The 22,041-nt window shown below is 55.6% G+C and overlaps 1 long non-coding RNA gene across 1 annotated transcript in view; it reads right to left on the bottom strand.

Moving 5' to 3' along the window:
• Positions 1–3,041: 3,041 nt before the first annotated feature.
• LOC136022255 (uncharacterized) overlaps positions 3,042–22,041 on the bottom strand; it is a 104,720-nt gene continuing 85,720 nt past the window's right edge. Inside the window, exons 3-5 of the long non-coding RNA XR_010616104.1 lie at positions 9,515–9,638; positions 6,074–6,321; positions 3,042–5,983 (exon numbers count right to left, since the gene is read on the bottom strand). This is a non-coding gene — a long non-coding RNA (uncharacterized LOC136022255). The remainder of the gene's footprint in view (positions 5,984–6,073; positions 6,322–9,514; positions 9,639–22,041) is intronic.

Raw genomic sequence — 22,041 nt, forward strand, 5'->3', positions numbered from 1 at the left:
GGTTACATTTGCACAATGTGCCGCTGGAAAAGCGGTGCCAGAGGTTGCAGGCGGGGGAGCCGGCGAGCGGCGGCTCCGCTCTGCCTCTGTAATGGAAAAAACCCTCGGGGGGACGCGCAGGGAAATATCAGCTTACACTCCCCCGGCACAGCCGAGCTGGGCCTGCATGGATGGCCACGGGTGTGGGGAACAAGAGAAAAGGCTGGGGTGATGGTGGTGCGCATCCCTAAACCCTTAGCACTGCTCTGGATCAGCCCCATCACCATGGGCTGCAGGGCACTGGACCCCTCCTGCCTGACACCAGGCTCTCCGGTCAGGTTTTGCACTTGCTGTAAGCAAGATCCCGCTTCTCTATGGCTTGGTGGGGAGAACTGAGGCTGTTGAGGGGAAATATCCCAGTCTGGCAAGGAAGAATTTCCTTCGATGGAGCTTCGCTCCGCACCGCTGTGATTTAGGGGGTTTGGCACAGCCACGACTGCATCCACACACATGCACACGTCTCATCCCCAGTTTTCCCAGCCTCGTTACCCCAGAAGTTTGGGTCTGGGAATATTATTTTGGTGCCTGGAAAGTCCAGCTCCTTGTGGGATTGCTGAGCCCGCCATAGCTGCTCCCTGCCTCACAGCATCCCCTAAAACCTCTGCTCACCTCCTCCACCATCCCTCTTGCACCAAAGCAGTCTCCTCCTGAGCAGCTCAGAACCCTTCAGGGTTCTCCCTCCCTGCACAAGAACCTTCCTTTCACCTTAGTGCATCTCACCCTGGTCACCTTCTTGCCCCCAGCCACGGAGGGGGGCTCAGGGCAGCAGGGGCAGCACCCACCCTCACCCCAGGGTGCTGGAGCCAGCTTGCTCTGCCTTGCAGGAGCCGACATTTTCCTTTTTGTCTCCCCTGTTTCCTTGGTTTCAAGGATTTTCTTCCTCACTAAAGGAAAAAGAACAAACTAGGGAGGATCCCCAATTCGGGGTGCTTGGAGGGGACCACAGCTGCCCCTGCAGGCTCTTGGGACCCAATGGTCTTGCCCTGGTTCCTTGTGTTGCCCCAGAGCTTTTAAATCTCACCCTCACCATCTGCAGCAGCCACTCAGACTCCAAACCCCACCAGATCCCCTTGGTCAGCATCACCCATCCCGGTCCCTGCAGTGCTGGGGTGTGAGTCCTCCCTCTTTGCTGTCCCCGGCTTCCCTCTGTGTCTGTTTTCATTAGGATTTGGAGATAAGCTTCCAAATAAAGGCAGTGTTTTTAACCACTCTGCCTTATCAGCCAGCATCCAACAGCATTCCTTATCTACCCAGCAGGGCTTGGAAGATGCTGGGAGGGAAAAGGAGACCCCAAATATCCAGACCTCTCTTTGTTTAAGATGCAAACCAGTCCTGCAGCCTGTGGCATGGCTCCGGAGGGTACTGGTGGCTTTAGGAAACTACTTCTACCATTAGGAGAATGGCTGCCCGGGGACAGCAGTGTTAATACGAGCACATGTGTGAATACAACCCCAGGACCAGCTCAGCACACCTGGATTTTATTCCTGGTTCTACTGCTGGCCCAGGGATGACCTTCAGCGAGTTGCTTCCCTTCCCTATGCCTGCATTTCCTCTTGCTCTCCCACTGTCAGCCCTTTCCAAGCCCAGCAATGCTCTGCCCACTGAGATACCCTCCAGCCCAAGGAGACTCCATCCAACTTCACATCACCCCTTCCAAAGGTGTGCAAACAAGCAGCAGCTCTGAGCACTGGCAGGTCCTACATCCTCTGAGTGCTCACCAGAGCCCCCCCGCCATCGAGCCCCATCCCCATCCCATGGCTTGATTTTACTCCGTGTGTGTGCAAAGGCCTGAATATAGAAACCAGCTGCCGGCAGCTTCCAGCCCCCAAACTGCTCCTCGCGTGGGCCTTGCCACAGGGGTGTCCCCTGGGATGGGGTTGGAGCCAGTCTCATTCTCTTCCTCTATGCCTTGGGAACTATGCTTGGGAGAAGCCCTGGAGGAGAAGCACAGGGGAATAACATCAATGATGGCAGCAAACTTGCTGCCCTAAAACATCCAGCTGTTTGGAGGCAGCAAACCAACCACAACACCCCAGGTCTGCCCTCTGCAATGAGATTAACCAAACCTTGGCATTCTTTATTGGGCTTTACAGACAAAGGGCCTTTTGCACAAGGATCAGAGGTCAATAGAAGTCCAGGGTTGAGCTAGAAATGATCGGTAAAATAAGCCATACTACTGCTGCCCAAAGAGCTCCCATCCCACACAGGGTCCCCATTAAGGATCAGCTCCATTAGAGACCCATTGCTGGTGGTGAAGGAGCACTCCTACCCGGATGGCATGGAGCTGTTTCCACCCCTCACTACCCAGATCCCAGTGCACAGAATGCAGATGCGGCCCCGGGATGCAGGTAGGGAAGGCAGGAGGCCATGAGCATCCTGTTCCCACTCCAGCGCTGCCATGCTCCCTCCTTGCACACAGCAGAAGGTGCTGTGGGGCTGGCTGGGAGGGTGGCATGGGGACAATGCAGCCCTCCCTGCCCTGGGGAAGGAGGGTGGTGGTGGTCCAGGCTGGCAGGACTCACCTCCATAGCAAATCCAGTCATGGAAGCACCGCAGGACTGGGGACAGCAGGGGCCAACGTGTCCCACGTTACTGCCTCCAGTGCGGAGCAGATGTCTAGAAGAGCCTGGCTCCCAGAAACCTCCACTGTAAGCCTCGCTGCCAGAGCATGCGAAGAATCCCAACGCTGAAGCACAGCCAAGACACCCAGCTCTTTGGGGAAGCAGCATCTAAAGATGCAGGCAGCGCAGTGGCTTTGGGGGACAAGCGTGTCACGCTGGGAGCTGTTGGGTCCTCTGGCCTCCATCCTGCACTCACTGCCTTCCTTGAGCCACAGCCTGTCTCAAGGATGAGGTTGTTTTCCTGCCCCTTTCCCAAACAAGGTCTCCAACCAGACCAAAATCCCCTTTGAGTCCATTGAGCCTTCACTTGTGGACAGCAGAGATCTGGCTGATTGCATGGGGTTGGATTTCTTCCTCCTTTCCAGCTGTTAAATTGCATTATAGACAGTTAAAAATACATCACATACTTTCCTAATGTGACTTTTCCGTGGTAAGCAAGCAGCACGGCAGCACCGAGATGCTGGAGGTCACAGAGAGCTGCTCGCTCGTGCCCAAGGATGGCCAAGTGAGCGGCTCTGCTGGCTTCTAATTGTGTGGCCCTAAATTTGGGTCCTACAGAGGGGAACTGAGTGGTCCCACAGCAGCTCTGGCCTTGGCAGCCTGACCCTCAGGCTCATGGCCTCTCTTTTGCCTCAGTTTCCTCCCTTGTAAAAGCATTTATGGTGTGTTCTCTGCAACGAGATCTCACATTAACAAAACTTGGCTTTCTCTGTTGGGCTTTACAGAAAAAGGGTCTTTTGCACAGGTATCAGAGGTCAATAGAAGTCCAGGGGTGAGCTAGAAATGAGCTGTTAACAGCATTACAGCAGAAAGGCCTAATTCCTGAGCGAAATGCCAGTGGGACACGGCCTGGCCAGAGCCCACAGCAGGCATGGGGCAGTGCCAGGGTGGCTGAGCTCAGCCTAAGGCAGCAGCATTGCTGCAACCCATGTGTGAGCTCAGATTAATCTCCCCTTCTCGCAGCACAGCAAGCTGCTCTGAGGTCTGGGTGGGTGGGTGGAAAAACCAGCTCCTTTCGGTTTGCTACAGCACTGGAAGGAACAACTTACATCCCCAAGGATGCGGTTCCTCACGGCTGTGGGGAAGGCAAGGGGAGAGCAAAGGTGATCTCCCCTCGGCTCCCAGTGCTGGGAAGGTGTTTGCATCAGCCCCCTTCATCCCAGCCAGGCTGCATCAACCAAGACCAGCCCTGATAGACACTGACCCAGCCTCTCATAGGACTGATGCCACAGCCCCAGCATGGGGTTGGGCTACAGAGAGGAACCCAGCGCCCCAAAGCAACCAGGGCACCCTGGACCCCAGTGAAGAGCTGGATGGGGAGGAAAGCCTACAAGAGGGCAAGGAAGGAGTTAACTTCCCAGCACTGCCAGCCCCCCCTCCTGCTTCTCTGCTAACTTTGGGAGGAAGGGAATAGCATAAAGGTAAGAGTGGAGGAAGGAGAGAGGAGACAGATGAGAGAAGGAGCAAGCGAGGGAGAAGGGGGAGCGGGAGAGAGGAACAGACGGCAGAGAGGGAGAGCGTGGGGGGGAAGATGCTGACGCTTCTCCTCCATCTCTGCGAGAGGCAGATAGAGGGGAGCAAGGGGAGAGAAAAAAAGAGAAGGCAGCAAAGACCAAGGGAACATGGGAGAGGGAGAAGGAAGGAGCCCGAGCGAGGGAGCATGTGTGAAAGTCGCAGTGAGAGAAGGGGCCTCTTTGATTCCCCTGCCTCATACCAGACAGTGTCTAGACTGCAGCAATTATTGTCAGCTCAGAACACCCAGGCATTGCCATTTCAGCTGAAAGGGAGCTTAACAAAGAGCGAGGAAGAAAAAACCCTACCCTGCCGGCACAGAGCTGGTCTCCCTCCAGCACAAGGGGCTCTTCGGAGGGTCCTCCGTCACCCCAAGCCCCCAGCCCCGGGTGCTCTCACAGTGAGGGGGAGCAAAGAGTTTGCTTAGCGCGAGGTGGCCACGGTGTGTGAGCAGTTCCCGGCCCAACCCCGCGGTCCTTGGCTGGTTTTGGGGTGGACCCGCTGAGCTCAGCTCTCCCTGCAAGCCCAGGTTATGGGGTGCAGGGCTGGGGAGCCCTGTGGAGGTGCCCAGTGGAGGGGCAGCTTCACCAGCGGGCAGCATTGGGCTGTGAGTGCCTATGGAGCTGCTCCCCAGGCCAGTGGCAGATGGTCAGACAGACACCTCAGCATCACCACAGCCTGGGGGATGAATATGCCTCCTCTGAGCAACAGGGATGTAGCCCATAGAGTTGGGGACCTTCTCCTGCTTGGGGACCCTGATGCACGCTGCTCCGGCAGCTCTCCAGCTCCCTTGGGGGTCAGGAAATGACGGGAGATCACTTGTGCAAAATCACAGCGATAAAATCATCCCTCCTCTCCTCCATCCTGTTTCCTCACCCCCACGGGGGGAGTTACCCCTTCCCCTCTCAAGCCCTTTGCCCTCTAAGGGGCTTTTGTGCCTTTGGAGGTCTGGGATGCGGCCGAGCCTCACAGGAGGGAATTAACGCCCAGAGCTGGCAGAGAGTCAGGAATTCCTGCCATCCGCTGGAAACACCACCCCTTGCCCACCCCGGCTCTGGTAAGAGCCAACTCCGAATACCTCGGAGGGGAAGAGGTTGGGAGGAGAGCTCATGTGCCCCGTCTCTACTGTACCCAGAGGTTTGGAGGTGGTGATGATGCCACCCCACTGTCTGTGGGGCTGTCATGCAGATGAGCCCCATTGGGCTTATCCCCAGCACCACCCATCTTCAGTCTTAGGGTGCAAATTGCAGCAGGGCCAAGTGACCTTCCCCACTGGTGGATGGCACCAGGGACTGGCCCCGCAGAGGCTCAGGACCAGTCTGCTGGGAAAGGCGGCTGATCCCTGCAGATGCCAGAGCTCAGCTCAGGTTTAATTAGCACTTTTAATGCTTGGAAAGGAGGCACCAGGGGATACTCGGCGGGTTGGACGCATTTTCCTCACTAGTGATCCGGGATGCCAACAGGGAAGTTCCCCAGTTCCGGCTTGGTCAACATTGCCCTGGGGTCTAAGACATAGCAAATACCCTTGGTAAGGCCCACTTGGACCCCTCAGAGCAGGGGTACCTCTGTCAAAAGGGGGTTTTGTATGAAAGCCAAACAGTTGGCATGTTCTGACAGTGTGGGATACAGTTTGAGAGGTGCCTGAACACAAATGAGCTCAGCTGAGCTGTTTGTCCTTGTACCCTCTCTGTTACTGGGGAACGACATCCATTTTCTGGCCAGGTCTGATCATGCCTGCTAAACCAAGGACTCCTCCCTTGGGTACACGGCACTGATGCTGCTGTGTGGATGAAATCAGCCCCACTCAGGACCTGAGAGACCAGAGGAGATGGCAGCAGAAGTCCCACAAAGGACCAGGATGGCAAAACCTGCCTGGGGAGGGACTCATGCCCTTGGTTTACCTTGGTTGGCCATGGTGGGTCTGCAGAGACAATGCTGTTTCCTGATGAGGATCACATCTCCCATCACCATCCTGCTCCAGCAGTGCCCTCAGCTCCCATCACCATGGTGCTGAGCTCCATCACATGCTGTTGCAGTGGCATCACTTCTGCATCTCGGGGATGGGGTCTCCATCTCCAGCAAGGCCTTGCACGCAGGGCTTGCAATGCTCCAGCCATGGAGGATGCTGAGCCTCCAACAAGTGTGGGTGCTGCAGAGAAATAAAATACATGAAGTACTTGGTAAGAGCAGTGGCAGGCCTTCACATCATGAGCATGGGACATAAAGTGTTTGACCTTCACAGGGAACTTCTGGCCAGCCTACTCTGACTCAGGGGACCATGAGGGGGACCTGCAACATGACAAGGCTGGAGAGCCTGGGAAGTGTTTCCCCAAAGATCTGACAACTGCAGGGCTTCCAAACTCCCACCCCAGGGCTTTGTACGCAGACCAAACACAGCCATGGAATGCAGTGGGGCTGCCACCGAGGCCTCCCTGCAGTTCTCTGATGCTGGACTCCCATCAAAGCACGGTGAGGCAGTGCAAGGAGGACCTTGCCTTCTCCATGATACCACCAGTGTCCTTCCCTCGCCTGTGTTTCAGAGCAACTTGTGCCCCTGTGAGACCCAACCCTGCAGAGATGCAGCCTCCAAAAGCCTCCCACATGCGCCCATTGTCAGGCCCCTTCTGTGTTCCCCAGCTCCCTGCACCAGCCGCGGTCCCAAGCTCCCAAGCAGGGATCCAGGAAGCCACAGCCGCCGGTGTACGTGCCCTGTTTGTGTGCGGGGGTAACCGGCCGCATCCTGCTCCCCGAGCACGCAGACATGTGCCGGGAGAGGACGGGGCTGGCGAAGGCACAGAGGGCAGCCGGGACTCTGCGGGCACAGCCAGACCCGGCCCCGCTGCATCCCGTCCCTGCCGCCGCACCGGGACCCACGGGGCATCCCCGCACCACGCAGGACCCCTTCTCGCCTTCCCAGCCCTCTGCAAACCGCTCTGCAAATGCCAACTGCCTGTTTTCCAGTTCCTGCAGATTTACCCCCTCCTCCCCCCTCGCCCCCCCCCCCCCTTTTCCTTCCTTTCTTCTTCCTGGGTTAAAAATAATCAAGTTTCTGGGAAGCGCAGCCCCTGCTGCGCCTGCCTCCCTGCACTCGCGCCCCGGAGAATAGCTCCGCTCCCGGCTCTGCTCCGGCCCCTCCTCGCTGCTCTCTCCTTCCTCCTCCCCACCCCCTACAGGGATCTGACTAATATGCTCGGGCTCTGCTTGCCAGCTCAGCTGGAAAGGAATTTAACCATTGCCTGGCCTGGAGGGAGCGAGCGGAGAGACCGGACGTTCCCCCTCTAAGGAGAGGAGAGACCCTTCCTCCATCACCCAGCTCCCCTGGGCTGGGTCCCTGTGCAGCCGCGTTCCCTTGGGTGCTGGCCCGAGGGTGATGGAGGAGGAAGGATGCACGGTGCCAGCACCCCATGGTGAGTGGTGGTCCCAGCACCGAGCCCCACATGGGTGCAGTAAGCCTTGTGGGCTCACTCAGAGGTGTCCTGCCATTCCTTAGGCTAAGCAAGGTGAAACGCAGCACCGCAGGTACAGTGGTCCCCATGGGTCGGCTCACGGGAGCAACTCATCCAGCCATGGATGCTACCTGGGCACCCTGCAGCTCGTCACAGGCTTCAGTGCAGGGTGACGGTGGAAGATGGGTATGACAAGGTGCTGCTTGGGGGTCATGGTACTGCTCAAGGAGCATAGTGAGACCCACAGCTCCAGCCCCACAGCCCTGAGGAGCATACGGAGAGCCCTGGGCATGGGGAGCTGTGGCTCAGCCCTTCTGCAGCGCAGCTCTGGCAGGAGCCAGCAACCCTCTGCCGAGTGTTCGCACTCAGCTTCTCCTTTATCGCAGTGGGTAGAAAGCTGCAAGCAAAAGCAAGTCACATGTGGGTAACAAGCAAAAGCTTCTCTGTTCCCATGGCTAAACCCTGGTGCTAAAAAAACTGGTGTTTGTGCAGACCCCCTGCGTGCCCCCCCTTTGCCAGCCAGGCTCAGATTTAGCAGCACAGAAGGAGCTGCAGCCATGGCTCTGCTTCACAGCAGGACAAGCAAAGTACAAAGCTTTGACCAAGGTTATCCCAGAAAGGCTGTGGCAGAGGTAAGAGCTGACCCACCCCCCCCCAAGGCTTCACTCATTGGTGTAATGAAGCATCTCCTGCTCTGCCACAAACTCCCCTTGAAAACTCCTGCAAGGCCAGGAATCCTAAGCTTAGCACCCCATAGGCACTGCTCAGCTCAGCTAACCCCCTGTGCTGGCTGGTTCAGGTCTGTGCCAGGGCACAAACCACCCCAAAGGAGGATACTACCTTCCTGGAGTCCGATGCTGGGTGAGCTGTAAGCCCAGACCGTGTGGAGATGGGTCTGGGGAGGAGAAAAGGGCACCGGGCACAAAGCCTGGTCCAGGAGAGCAGAGGAAAGCTGCATCCAGGGATGACCCTTTAGCTCCTGGGATGCTCCATAGAGTGGGTCCAGCATACGCCAGGGGAAGGGGGTTGCACTGGCAAGAAGGAATCTGAAAGAGGAAGATGTCTCCTCTCCAAATCCTCCCTTAAATGGCAGTTCTGCTGTGAAACAGGATGGAGCTCAGTGTTTGTTTTCTCTGCAGGACCCGAGCGTGGCTCAGCCTGGGACTGCAGTCAGGCTGGGCTCCCGGCTCACACAGCCCCAGCTCGGCTCTCACAAACGTCCCTGCAGAGCCATTGCTCGGGGTGCGAGAGAGGAGGGGAATAAGCATCATCTCACTCCCACCTCAGCTTCCTGCCCTGGTTACAGGGCTTAAGGCAGCGGGATGGATGCATGGGGGACATGTGAGCCCTTGTGCACCAGGGGATGCACAGCAGAGACCCTTTGGCCCCTTACATTATGGGATGAAACGAGAGATGGTAGGACAGAAGCAGGACCCTGACCATCCCTTGGCAAACAAGGACACTCTTGTTTGCTCTCCCACCCTAAGTCCCCAATGCCTTGGAGCTCCCCCCAGCCCTTCCAGCCCCACAGGCCCTGCAGCAACCTCAGGAGAAAGGAAACGCTGGGATTGAGAAACTGCAGGATGAGACAGGAGCCAGCGCAAGCAGGATGTGACTCAGGGGTGACTGGGACCGCTGCAGGGATGTAACCAGGAAGTGGTACCTGGGGCCCATCCTGTACCCTCCCTCTCATGTTCCTCATGGCCAAGCCCCAGCTCGCCACAGGAGAGGTCCTGGTTGTGTTTCACCATCTCAGTCCTCTGTTAACAGCACAGCCCCTGTCTTCTCCCTCCATCCACCACAGGGTTTTGCCTTCCTGCTCTTCCCGGGGCTGTCCCCCAGGGCTGTCCCTGCCGCCACAGGGCCCCAGCCCTGCCACCCATCTATGTGGCAAACCTGATAATTCCCAAGGATTTTTCAGCACAGACTGGATGGCAGTGATGGGAAGTTTGGGGCGAAGGAGAGCTCAGACACTGGGTAGACCGTCTGCTTGTCCTGCTTCACATCCGCTGCTGTAGCACTGCAGGAAAGGAGAAAGAAGAGGATGAAGGAGAAGAAGAGAATAAAACCACCACCAACAAAACAACAGAAACGTGGTTTTGCCTGTCCCCTCTGTGTGTTGTGGTCCCTGATGGATTCCAGCACATCCTCTCATTTCTTAGCTCCAGCATGGCCAAGGAAAGGCAACTGAACAGCCACTGCCGCAACATCGCCTGCTTGGGAGGAGAGATCCAACCCCAGGCACAAGCCATAGCACCCAATCTATTAAAAGCAAGAACAAAAGGCATTAAACCCATTACAACCCAAAGACTGGACACAGACTCACTGGCTTTGTGGCAGTTCAACCCCAGTTTCAGCTCACCAGGTATGAGAGCAGACAAGCTGGTATTGTGCTGATCCATAAAGTGAACCCATCTTACTGGTCCAGTGAGGTTCTGTGGGTGCTCAGAGCCACCCCATGCTGTGCAGGGCATGGGACAGCTTTGCGGAAGGGGTATGTCCCTCTCCTTTGCAGGGGAATGGCTCATGCAAGTGTCACAAAAAGCCAGTGCTCAGCACAGAGCTTTAGCTGGGTTAGTGCTCTTCCAGCCAAGGAATTCAGTTCAATTCCCAACATCCTGGTTCATCAGCCATCCTTCCACACAAGGAATTATTTGTCCCAGATGAGGAAAAACAGAGCAACAAGGAGATGGATGCAGCAGTTGAATCCAGTAATGCCCACAGATGGATGAACTGCTTCCTTGCTGTGGGGCACAACACCAGGGAGATGTGGGACTGTGGGTCAGAGCCCAGGACACCCAACCCACTGCAGCCCCTGGTAGATAAGGGCATCCCCCATCCCTATGGAAAGACGTATGATGGAAAAGACCCTGTTACACAAACAGCTCCGACCCTGCCCACCAGGCAACAGAATCTCAAGGGCTCCAAGGTGCTGCAGTTCTCCTTTTCCATTTCTCTGCACAGGCAGGTCAGCAAAGCACAAGGACACGCTCCCAAGGGAGAGAAAGCTCCAAAGCTTGGTTGGGAGAGAGGAATGGGAGTGCAGGAGTGCGGTTTAGCCTGAAGGCCAGGAGATCCTCCTGGGATGTACCTCTGGACCCGGGAGGATGCAGGAGCCAACAGCCACATCACAGCAACGCCATCAAACATCACAGTTGCTCTCTGGGTAATGCACTCTCTCCAATGTGAGGCCAAACCTTTATCCTCCATCCGTGATCCAGGAGAGCCTGCGCTGCCCAGAAAACATGGGATGTCTTTCCATGGCCAACTCTAACCCTGGCACGGAGGCACCAGCTGTGGGGCTGAAAGGGACTTGTGCTCTACCTGCTGGGTGACTCTCATCTAAGAGCTGACGGAGATGGTGTTTGCTTGGCTGTGAGGAATAGTGGATTGATCGCCAACTGGAAGAGTCAGAGAGGCTGAATCATCCTGAAACTCAGGGTGAAGCTGAGAAAGGGTTTGAAGTGAAAAAGAGAAATACCTGCGTTGGGCAGGGGAGGAGGCTTTGAAGATCTCAGACTATCTCATTCCGCCCCTCGCAGGAGGAATTGTTGTATTTGGGCATTTTCTAAAAGAATCGGTTTGACTTTCTCATTGCCCAAAATCTGTATTTTTTCAGTTCAAAAAGTGACCCCCATGTAAATGAAGAGATCTCATTACAGTCAGGCAACCCCCAGACATAACAAACCAAAAACCCTTTCAGGCCAAACCAAACGTTCTGGCTTTACCCAGCACAACCACTTACACTGGTTTGGGGTACAGTATGGATTCTTTTCTACTTTATTTTCCATCTTGCCAGGAATTGCCTCCTAATCCCTGTTCTGGGTTGACATCATCCAATTCCCACACCCAGAATGTTCCCTTTGCGCACCAAACAACACTCTCCATTCATTTTCCCGGCAATGTGGTACTCCATCAGTGGGCCAGACCCACTGGAGGAACTCCCTCCTCTAAGAAGGATGAACACTTCGGTTCACCTTGCTCACAGAGCTCTGAGCATCCCTCACAGGACCTTCACCCAACCTCCAAACCCTGGTTATTGAGGGAGATTTAAGCCTCCTTAATAACTCAGCAACCCAACAGCCACCTCTACTCTTACATTACTCTTCTCAGCAGACCTGCTTTTCAACCCAGCTCGATTCTACCCAATCCAATCTGACTCAACCCAACCCAACTTTCTCCCCCAGTCTCCATCCCCATCATCCAGACTGGGTAGCATCATGCCCAACTCCAAGCTCACCATACAGCCACAAGAAGAGGGATTTACCACCCAAAAAGAGCAGGTTTCCCTCAGGCTGCCGCAGCGGAGGTTGGAAGGGGGGTGTCAGACAAAGAGATGCCGGGCAGCACTTGCAGCCCCTGCCCTGGCTGCAGAGACAAGGAGCAGCAGGATTGTGCTCTGCAACCCCAGGCAAAGAGGTGAGACCCCAGGAAAGTAGCAAACAAGTTGAGGTGTAAATGCGGGCTGGATCCACGGCACTCGAGCGCGGTTCGTTATCTCTGCTTACACTGGAGCCGGTGGAGCCGGGTTTGAGAGGAGCAGAAATCTCAGCAATTAAAGATATGTCGTGTCAAAAAACCTCTAAACTGATTAAAGTTGAAGGCTCCGTTTTCTTCTTTTCATCAGAGAACGGAATCAAAACCTGCCTGGAAAGACGCACTCCCCCCGTTCCCAGCGCTCCGAAGGCAGCGCCTGCATCCGTCCTGCTGTGTCCCTGCATTTTAATTACCACCTTATTAATATTCATGAGACTAGGCACTCAAGGGGGATTGCAGTCTGTCATTCTCTCTCTTTCTCTCTCTTTCCCCCCTCTCCAACCTCTCTCGGCTGAATCCATAGGTTTTTTTTCCCTTCCCCTTCCCAACAGTTGGCGTGCAGCAGATCCGTAAGGCTGCGTGTGCATGCTGCCCCAAAGGCGATGAGCATGCAAGGGGCTGCAGGGAGGATGCTGGTGGTGGTGGCAGGACATGGGGTGAGGATGGGTTGGTTGGTGTGGGGTTGCCCCCGTCACATGTGGTGGTCCCAGCATCCCGAGACAAAACTGTCACACACTTAGGGTGTGATTCTGGCACACGAGCAGAGAGGCCGGTTGGGAGAAGGAGAGCTGGAGCACATGGGAATGGTCATGTGAGGAGTGGGTGCAGAGAAGGGGTATATCTGCATGTTCTCACATTTGTGTGCATAGCTCCTGGTAGCAGCATCGCTGCTGAGTGATGGGCGATGATGTAGGACCTGCATGAGAAGAGGATGGCTGTGCAGAATGGCACTGGGTGAATGCAGATGCTCTCAGCCTCCATCCCACCACCTCTCCTTGGGGACTGAGCACCCTGCACCCCAGCTCACCATGCTTGGGCAAAAACAGCCACTGAGAGCATCACAGCACATCCAAGAGGCCACCAAGTAGGTTCCTGGTGGAGCCACAGCCTTGGCCATCAGGGTGAAGTGGGACCTAAGAGCTCTTGCATGCATTCAGCAAGGGGGTGACTCCCCCCACGGCTGTGCCCCCTTTGCTGGTGCAGTTTGATGGCTGGGCAAATTGGATCCCATTTGTTTTCTCAAGTCCATGGCGCTGGCATGCCCCGGGAGGAGAGAGGGCAGAAAGCCTGGCTGGAGGGCACACAGAGGGAATGGGCTGGTGGTGGAGCTGAAGGTAAATCGATTTTCTCATTCCTAAGTTGAGCAATGTGAGGTTTGCCTGCTCCTCGCTGCCATGAAGTGCTTAACCCTTTCTGTAGTCATTACTGAAAGCAGTGGCCACATGGGCAGCGAGCAGAGAGCTTGCGGGGCTTTGCAAACCCTGCTTCTCCCTCGCTGGAGGAAGCTAGGAGGGGCCAGGCTGTCCTCTCCTAGGTCCCTGTCCTGGGGACATCAAGGGACATCAGTGGGGTGATGCAGAGCCTGGCTGCAGGTAGTGGGCAGGTTCCCCCATCACTCCACGCTGCTCAAAGCCATTGGCAAAGGGGCACATGGGTCTCCCATCCCAACAACCACCAGTTGCAGGCTGGAACCCACCTCCATTCTCCATGCAGCCACAGCCAGACCACGGTCCCACCTTCCCCCAGCATCTTCCTCTTGGCTAATGCTACCCAAAGCACCATCAAGCAGCCCAAAACCCCTTTGTGGATGGATGCGCTGCCTCCCCATCACCAACCACCTGCGAGCAACCTGTCGAGAGACACTCCAACTCGGTGGCTCCCCAACGCCCCACTTGCTCAGCTCCACAAATATTTGAATTAAGGTCCCCTGGGGAGCCGCAGTCACAGAGTAACTGATTTCTCCTCCTTCATTATATCTCTGTGTAATTTACCGAGGGACGGCGGCGTGTGCCTCCGTTCCAGCGAATTCCCAGCAGGACTCCCGAGAGCTCACAAATCAGGCAAAGGCAAGGCATTAGAATATGAAAGGTGAGGCTGGGCGCTCCACCAAGGCTCATCCTGCTCTTCCCCGGCTCTGCCAGCCCTGAATTGTGTCTTATTTCCGCCTGTGCGAGCGCGGAGGTCATGGGTTGGGGATGGGCCACGGGGCTGTGTCCTCAGCTCCTGCTCCCTTCTAGGCAAGAAGGAGGGGAAAGGGTGCCCTCCCTCTTGGCAGCATCTCAAAGAGATGCCAAGGAAGCTGATGCAGCAAAGATTTCCAAGTGAAACCACATCACCTGGCCCTGAAGTCTGACTTGCTTGCACCTGGATAAGTAGCCTGTGCCTCAGTTTCCACGTCTACAGCAATGAGTAATCACTCCTTCCATTTACTGATTTAAGAACCCCCAACACTTAGATGGTGGAGGTCTGTAAAAGACAGCCGGCATTATGGATCCATCTGTGCAGTATCTCCAGCAAGGAGGAGCTGGAGGACGAGTTTGCCAGTGTAGCTCTATAGTTACCAGAAAGAGCTCAAAGAATCGCCAAGGAGAAAGAGAAGAAACGTGAAAAAATGAGGAATTTGGACCAAGGAAGCACAACTGAGCTGCTTGGTGCTGTTACACAAGATGTGAGGAAGTCTTCAGCAGACCCACCTCAATCCAAACCCAACCCAACCCATGGCCAAACACCCTATCAGCCCTGTGTTGAGGTGCCAGGGTGGGAACAAGTCCCCCCAAGAGTGGGATAGTAGAGGATGACCAGACCTCTCACCGGTCTTTGCAGCATCTATGGGCCGGGTAGGGGTTGTCCCTCTCCAAACCCTGGTCACCACCAGGGATGTGACAGCAGAGCAAAGCGCTGGCCAGGCTCGGACACAGCGAGCTCTGTTCCAACCACGCTGCAGACAGCGGAGGGCAACATTTTGCTTCCTGGAAACCCAGAGAAAGAAGTGTTTTTGCTGAAGAGCTGCAGCTCGCAGGCAACCTGCAATGGAGATTTCGGAAAGCTGGGTGTTCCCCCTTCCACCTCCTCTTTGCGAAGACAAAGACTTGGCAGATGGTGGTGGTGCTTCGCAGGGCTCCTGCTAGGCTTTGCTTTGGGAGATGGGTGCATGAACCCTCACTCTCACGCTTCACTTTAGAGGTACGAGCAATGTGAAACCTGCCCATCCCCAAATCCACCCATCCCTGGGCTACCTCAACTTCTTGAGCCCTTCACACGGGCTGACTTAAAGACCTGGGACTGCTCAGCCTTTAACAAAGAGCTCCTGTTTCCCCAGCCTTTGCCAGTCTTGGGAGTTAAATAGGCTGTGCTGAAACCAAAGCAAACAAAGCCCCTGCAAAGCAGCTCCAAATCCCCATCCCCTTTCCAGTGCTGAGCCTGGGCACAACGCTCTTGGCAAGCTATGGCTCACTCCCTGCTCCGAAAGGCAAGCATGATGGGCTGAAGCAGTGGGGTTGTGCTCACACCTATGCTTCTTGCTGCTGGGCATCCATGGGAGGCAATGAAAGGGTATTTTGGGAGGGAAGCTGCTCCAGCCTCTGCCTGCAAAACCCCTGCTCCAGTGGATTTGCTCTGGACTCCAGCCGGTACCATGAATCCCTGTGGAGTAGCTCCGGAGCAGCCCTCATGGGCACCGCATGGCTTTCCCAAGCATGGGGACCCCAATGAGACCTTTCCAAACACGCTGCTCAACCATCCCCATTCACCTTCTCCCATTCTGGGGCACAGCTCCCCATCACTGGGCACCGAGCCCTCCTTCCCCCTGGCATTAGAGCTCCCGGTCTGGGGAAGCAGGGAGGTGATGGCAGATGGGGGGGGGGTCTCCATCAACCACAGAGGGGGATTTTGGCCATGCCAAAACGCTGGCTCCTGCATCCCAGGGGCCTGGGGGTGTGTGTGTGTGTGTGTGTGTGCAGGCAGCACTGATCAAAGCACCGAGCACAGCCCGGGGCTGGGGGGAGGCAGGCGGCGAGAGATGAAACGGAGCAAAAGTTCCCTGGGTTCGGACGCGGGAGTTGGAAAGGATTCGACGGCAGCTTGGAAAAGGAGGAGGAGAGAGCCGGGAGCAGCAGCGTTCAGCAGAAAGGAATGTCCTGATGGGACGGCAGCCTGAACGCTGGCCAGGACCCCCCCCCCCTCCTCCTCCTTCCCAAGGCTGTTTAAAAGCCCCGGACCTCTCCAAGCCCTTTAATTGGTGCTTTAAAAAACTTCCTTGTTCCTTGACGCGGCGAGGTTTGCGTTTCATGCCCAAAATGACTCAATTCCCCCCTTTCCCCCCCCCCTCCATGAAAAGAAAAATCCCCTTTGAAAGGTTTGCTCTAAGCCAGCTCCATCCCCTCCCCACCAGCCCCAGTAGCCCCCAGCCCTCACCCCACCAGCCTCTTGTGTGTATTCTTGTTCTCCCCTAATAATCCACATCCCAGCTGCCTCCCTCTGCTTTCACCCTCCTCCTCCCTGCCTCTCTCGCTCCCTCTTTCTCTCTCCTCCCCCCTTCCTCCCCCTTTCCATAACTCAAAAGCTTGTCAGGCTGGTTCCAGACTGCTGGCGCCAGGCTTCACTCCAGGAAAAAAATAAAGCAAAAGAGAAAGGCATGCAAGGCAAAACAGCCCCGCCACATGAACACACATCAAACCAGCCCTTTATCTCCCCGGAATGCTCTCCCCGCTGCAGAGCTCCCTACCCCAGCCCAACAGCCGCGCTCTCCCCATCCCTGTCACCCCAATGCAGCCCCGCCAGGCTGCGAGCGTGCCCGCCCCGGCACAGGAAAGCGAAGGAGCAAATACGAGATGTATTATTTATCAGTGTTATCAATTATTTAGAGCCCCGGCGCAGGGAAGGGGTGGGGAGAAGAGGCCGTGGCAGAGGCAGCTTTTACCCCAGCAATCAGGCGAGGGGTTTGAGCCTGCGTCTACCTCCCTGCTGCCCCTGGCATGTGCCTGCCAATGGGGAGGTGATGGGGTGTCTGCAGCATCATTCCCTGCATCCTAGCACACTGGTGTGGGGCTGTTTCCTATCCTGATCCTTCCTGCCTTCAACAGAGCTGGGTGGAAGCACTGAACCCTGATACCACCTCCAGGAGCATTCCAGTCCTGGAGGCATCAGACCCAGCGTCCTCCACCACCCCTCACTGAGGGCCAGGACTTTCACATGTGGGGACCAAGCACTCTGCCTCCTCACCCATGGGACCAGAGATCCCTCAATAATGCACATTTTAGCATCAATATCCACTTTCCCAGGCACTCCCAACAGTGATCTCCTGCTTTGCTGGTGCATGTCTCCATGCCACCTCTCCCCACAGCCTGGAGGATGCACCACACTGCTCATCACCACCCTCAAACAGCAACACTGGCCTATGCAGGGCTTTGGAGCCCTGAGTCACTCTCACATCCAGCCAACCGTTATGGAGCTGCATCAGCACAAGAAAGGAGGCAGACATCCATAGCTCTCCACCTTATGGAGCTTTCAGGTCAGTCTTGACTCCAAAAGATCAAACCCAACCTTTCAAACCCAGCCCAGGCAGTGGGATGAAGATCACACCATGCTACCCAACCCCTTCCGCCTCTGTTTTCTCTTGGATTTGGGAGCAAACACCATGCCACCATCATTATGATGGTGCTGGCAAAAGGTCCTGGTCACCAGCACTGCACTGCACTGTACCCATGGGCACGGGTTTGTCCTGGGGCCACTGCCGCAAGCACACAGATGGCTACCGCAGCCTCCCCTGTCAGCTCGCACTGAGGAGCTGCAGTGGGAACGTGTGATGAGGTGGGTGTGCTAAGAAGATTCTTTTTTGGCAGACTTGGAGATGACTTTATTGCTCACAAGTTCTCGAGTCATGGCTGAGTAACACACTCATCACATGGCTGAAACAAAAAATAGCCCTTACCCCAGCACTAAACCATGGACAAAGGGGGTTTGCTTTGCTCTTCCTCACCCTGGCTTTATGTGGTTGGGGGTTTGCAGGCAGCAAACCTGCCTATGAACTGATACTTAGTTTGGGCAAAGAGATGGGCAGCAGCTCCCACCATGTACACAAGCACCAGACCCCATCCCGAGACCTCCCTTTCCAGTCAACAGATTCTGTACCTGAAGCAGAGCAGCAGCGTCCACTCCAGTGGGATCTCTGGGAAACAGCTTTAATTTGGGTGGCTGAATTTGTCCCTCTGCTTTCACACAGTGCAACCTCAGCCTGCCGTGGCCTCAAGTGTTTTCTTCTAAGGACAAAGAGTTGTGCCTTGGGGCACCATGTCCCCAGCCAAGCAGTGTGAAAGCTCCTGGGCAGGGTCAGGCGAGACCCTTGGGTACCACCAAGGATGAGTTTCTGCGATGCAGTTGGTGGTTTGGATGCCAAGAGGGTGCAGAGAGCGGTGTTATCTAAGGACAGAAGTGTCCCCAGCTCCTGTGCCTTCCACTCTGAGAAACCAGTGGGTGCTTTCGAAAAGCAATCGATGGATTCCTGACCTGGAAGGAAAGCCACTGGCCTCTGCTCCAGCCAAGTCAGCAGTGGCTGATGAAATCCCTGCAGCAACTCAGAGCGATCAAAGAGCGTTAACAACCTCTTAAGGCTGTGGGTGCAAAGAAAGTGCTCTCCCCTCTCCCAAGTAGGGAAATGAAGGTGATGAGGGACAAAGTGACTTCCCCAAGGTCACCTGGGGAATGTTGCTGGAAAGTTGGGGACAGACCTCAGGACCAGAAGAGAGACCCAGACACCAGAGGTTTGTGCTGCCTGGCTCCCAGGTCCTCACATCCATCCTGACCTACCCCTGGGTCAGCCACAGCCCCACAGACCACTCAGGGCCCTGATGACTTCAGAACATCCCTCCATTGGAGAGACGTGAAGGTTGGGAGCATGAACCCCTCCAGATGTTGGCTTTTGGGTGCCAACAGCTCCACAGGCTCCTCTCCAGCCCCAAAAGACCTCAACCGGGATGGAAAAACCTTTCCCTTGAGTAAAGGAAGAGTAGGAGCAGCTCTCTGCCTTTCACTGGCTCAGTTCTCCCATAGCAAAGGCTAAGGACAGATGAGAGCTAGTTGGAAGGGGGAAACAACTGGAACTATTAATCCCATTCCATGTTAATGGGTTCAAAAGGGGTGTTTTTGTAAATTTTCTACTACATTTTCCTTGTTTCCATTTTGAAAAACAACATTCCAGGAACACCAGCCCTTACAGTTGCTGTTCCTCCTCCTGAAAGAGCAGATCTTGGAGAGGAGAGCAGGGTGGTTTAGCGAAGGGAGAAACTTCACCGAAGATTGAGGGAGGAAGAGCAGAAGGCCAGGAGAAACCCTTCATTTGGAAATGTCACCGGCAGCTTCGGGAAGACGAGAGAAATCCCATTATGTGGAGAATGCTGCACGGAACTTTGTGTGTTTTAAAGGCTTTGTGTGCTTTTTTCCAGCTAAAAATAAACCCCCACATGCAGAAAAGGCAGGCGGCTGTCCCTGGGCAAAGCAAAGGGTGCTTGGAGGGACAGCAGCCACCCCAGGTCAGCTTGTGCTGCTCCTCAACAGGCAGCTCTGGGCATCGAACGACTTGGAAGGGCAGGATCTGCCCTGTGCTGCCTTTAAACAAGCCCAGGGAGCCGGGGTGGCCTCGCACAGCAGCGGATCTGCAGTGAGTCAGAGCTGGCCATCACCAGACTGGGGCCGTTTCCTTGTATCCAGCTCCTGGAAATGGGGAACGTGGATGCCCAAGAGCATCCCATGTGCATGTTCGGTGGTTTCTGGCCAAGCTCCAGAGCTGCCCCACTGGGTGCGTTTGCTGCAGTCCCTCTGGGAGCCCCACTCTGCTGGGGATAGCCCTGACCTGGTCCATTCCTCCAGCCCATCCCAGGGGAAAAGCGGGAAGCGGCACTGCCGCTGGGGCAGAGCACACGCGTGCTGCAGCCGGTCCCAGCTGTATCCTTTTCCCATTTCCCTTCCATGCGTGCAGCCGGGCTCCCCTCCCCGCTAAGGTCAGCTCCGGCTATTCTCTCCCCTGTTTCCCCTGCTCCTGCCATGCACTTCCCGTCTCCCTTTGATATTTCACCTTCACTGCGTCATTCCTGTGAGCCATTTGTGGGCTTGGGTTCACGTGGATGTGCCGTTCCCTGCTGTTAGAGCCAAGCCAGGGCCAAGCTTTGCTGTCGGGGACCACATGGAACAAGCCGGCTCGCACAGACAAGAGTTCAGCTGAACAAGCATGAGCCCCAAAGCTGAGATTGCACCAACAGCCTCGAGCAGCACAAGATGGGGGAAAAGCCGTGGAAAACAATGAGGAGCTGGAGGAAACAAAGGCTGGGTGAAACAGGGAGTTTCCAGCAGATGAAGATGGACAAATCATGCAGTGCTGGGCTTAACCAAGGCTGAGCAGGACCTGGAGCTGGCCCGGGTCACACAGACAAGCTATGTCCCATCACTGCCCTAATGCCACTGAAGCAAGGAAACCCTGGCATCACACATAGAGGCAGATCTATCCCAAGCATTACAGACTGGACACGCGAGCACCCACTCAGCTGACAAGAGTGCAGCACTTCCAGTTCACAAACAATATCCCCAGTGGGGTTTGGGAGCCAGCAGCCTCCTTATGCTGCCACAAAGGGCCAGGGAATACAGTGCAGAAGAGAGTACCTGGGCTCAGGTGGAGTGACACCGTGTTGACGCACACCGCATTTTGGCCAATGGTCCTTTCCACCGAGGAGCCAGGATGCTGAACAGCAAACATCCCCAGCACTGCTCCATGTGGCACCCAGCCAAGCTGTGAACAAAAGAGGACTGAGAGGAGAGCACGCATTAACCCCATGGTGGATCTGCTTCCAGGGAGGAGCATCATCCACCCCACCACAGCACAGCCCCGGCCCATGGCACCAGCGCTCACCCATCAGGGCAGCCATGGTGATGGGGTCACTTGGAGCTGCCCAGACCCATGGCATTCCCAGGACACTGCTCCAGCTCCTTGCCACCGACAGCCGGTGACCTCCCGGACACGGGCTGCAGCCAAGCCATGTCAGCGAGATGAGATGCCACATCAGGGGCTGCTCCCTGAGGCTTTAGGGGGAATCTCATGACATGGGAGCCTGGCAGAGGGGCCTGACCCCCGGTTATGGATTTCTGCCTGCTTGGATAGCGGTCACTGACAAATGCTCACAAGTACATTGCTTTGGAGGAGCACAGGCTCATAGAGCTCATAGGCTGCTTCCCTTCCCAGCCAGCCCAGGTCGCATCCCTGCCTGCTCCAGGGATCACAAATGGTCCCATCCTGCTCTGCAGGTGGTTCCCAGTGAAGGGGCCACAGGGGAATGGTGAGATCTCAAGCACTCACTTTGTCACTTGGCTTTAAAGCTTCTCCATCCCCTCGCGCTACATCACCCCTGCCACTGCTAGGGAAGGACTAGGATGTCCCCAGGCTCGCCCCTACTACATCCTTCCCGAGCAGTAAGCTCTCACATGGTCATGGATGTGCTCCCAAACCATCACAGACAGCACTCATTGCTTAAAGTCTCTATTAGTCATCATCTGTAGGGGGACAAAAGCCCTCAATGCCCTGTCCTCCCTTCTTTTAGCTCATGGATGCTCAGGATAGGATTGTTGCCTTCAAACACCACATAGCCATCCTTCACCCTGGACCTTGGGGGTCCTTCAGGAGCGAGGACAGGGCTGAGAGCTGAAAGATGTAGGAGAAAAGAGTCCATAATGGGAGCCCACAATGGCTCGTGTACTTCACAGCCTTGTAACCCCAACCCAGCTCTGAGTGGTGATGGGCCCCAGCCCATTGCAGGGAACAGCAGCAAACAGGCACCATTTTGTGTTTTCAGGCTCAAAAATAGAGTGTTCAAGTGAGTCACAGGGATTTTTGGCCCTCTCCTGGAGGCCTTACATTCATTCCTTCTTCCTTTCCTTTGTCCTATTTGGTAACCTGAAATATTAGTCAGATGGACTAAATCTGTAGGTTTTACTCAGCACCTTCAAAGGAAAATATGACTAAATAACACACCAAAACGGCATGCCCAACCCCAAGCATTCAGAGCCCCTAAAGTCTTCCAGACCCTGGAAAAATAAGGGAACAGCCTTTAAAATAATGAGATTTG

This window comes from Lathamus discolor, chromosome 15, assembly GCF_037157495.1.
Source record: "Lathamus discolor isolate bLatDis1 chromosome 15, bLatDis1.hap1, whole genome shotgun sequence".
In the NCBI taxonomy this organism is placed as follows: domain Eukaryota; kingdom Metazoa; phylum Chordata; class Aves; order Psittaciformes; family Psittacidae; genus Lathamus; species Lathamus discolor.